Source organism: Periophthalmus magnuspinnatus, chromosome 8, assembly GCF_009829125.3.
Source record: "Periophthalmus magnuspinnatus isolate fPerMag1 chromosome 8, fPerMag1.2.pri, whole genome shotgun sequence".
Classification (NCBI taxonomy): Eukaryota; Metazoa; Chordata; class Actinopteri; order Gobiiformes; family Gobiidae; genus Periophthalmus; species Periophthalmus magnuspinnatus.
In genome coordinates this window covers 562,779-564,686 of record NC_047133.1, presented here as the reverse complement: position 1 = coordinate 564,686, position 1,908 = coordinate 562,779, and positions in this window count along the sequence as shown.

Genomic DNA, 1,908 nt, shown 5'->3' with positions numbered 1-1,908 from the left:
TAAAGTACTTTTTACTTGCCCTAAGCAGATTTTTGTTGTGATAATTAAACCTGTTTGTGTTTTTCCTAATGAGTCTCGTCCTGAGGCGAGTGTCTAAGTAAATGTAATACTCAGTTACATTTACTTGAGTAACTTTTAAAATAAATTGTACTTTTCAGAGTAGTTTTTTAGCAGTATGAATCCTACTTTATTATTATTATTATTATTATTATTATTATTATTATTATTATTATCATCATTATTATTATTATTATTATTATTATTATTATCATTATTATTATTATTATTATTATTATTATTATTATTATTATTATCATCATTATCATTATTATTATTATTATTATTATTATTATCATCATTATCATTATTATTATTATTATTATTATTATTATCATCATTATCATTATTATTATTATTATTATTATTATTATTATTATTATTATTATCATCATTATCATTATTATTATTATTATTATTATTATTATTATCATTATTATTATTATTATTATTATTATTATTATTATTATCATCATTATCATTATTATTATTATTATTATTATTATTATCATCATTATCATTATTATTATTATTATTATTATTATTATTATTATTATTATTATTATTATTATTATTATCATCATTATCATTATCATTATTATTATTATTATTATTATTATTATTATTATTATTATTATTATTATTATTATTATTATTATTATTGCATTAATTATTATTTTTCTTAAAGTTCCGCCCTCTGAGTTAAAGTGACTGTTTCCTCTTGACTCGTGACTTTTGTCCAGATAAAATGTCTTTTGTCTCATGTTTGTGTTTGTTTGTTTTTTTAAATGTCAGATTTTCTGTTTTATTTAATGTTTTGTTTTTAAATTAAACTCACTTCAAAGAATAAATCTAAATAAATAAATAAATACTCTGAGACAGAGATTTACTCTTTAAGTTACTCTTACTCCAGATACTTTTACTCCAGATACTTTTACTCCAGACACTTTTACTCCACATACTCTTACTCCACATACTTATACTCCAGATACTTTTACTCCAGATACTTTTACTCTTACTCCAGATACTTTTACTCCAGACACTTTTACTCCACATACTTTTACTCTTACTCCAGATACTTTTACTCCAGATACTTTTACTCTTACTCCACATACTCTTACTCCACATACTTATACTCCAGATACTTTTACTCCAGATACTTTTACTCTTACTCCAGATACTTTTACTCCAGACACTTTTACTCCACATACTTTTACTCTTACTCCACATACTTTTACTCCAGATACTTTTACTCCAGATACTTTTACTCCAGATACTTTTACTCTTACTCCAGATACTTTTACTCCAGATACTTTTACTCCAGATACTTTTACTCCAGATACTTTTACTCCAGATACTTTTACTCCACATACTCTTACTCCACATACTTTTACTCCAGATACTTTTACTCTTACTCCAGATACTTTTACTCCAGATACTTTTACTCCAGATACTTTTACTCCAGATACTTTTACTCCAGATACTTTTACTCCACATACTCTTACTCCACATACTTTTACTCCAGATACTTTTACTCTTACTCCAGATACTTTTACTCCACATACTCTTACTCCACATACTTTTACTCCAGATACTTTTACTCTTACTCCAGATACTTTTACTCCACATACTCTTACTCCACATACTTTTACTCCAGATACTTTTACTCTTACTCCAGATACTTTTACTCCACATACTCTTACTCCATATACTTTTACTCCACATATTCTTACTCCACATACTTTTACTCCCGATACTTTTACTGTTCATGTTCTAAACGAACCCGTGACTTGTTCCAGCTGGAGCCCCGCCCCCTGTAGGAGCAGGTGGAGCAGGAGGAGCAGGTGTAGA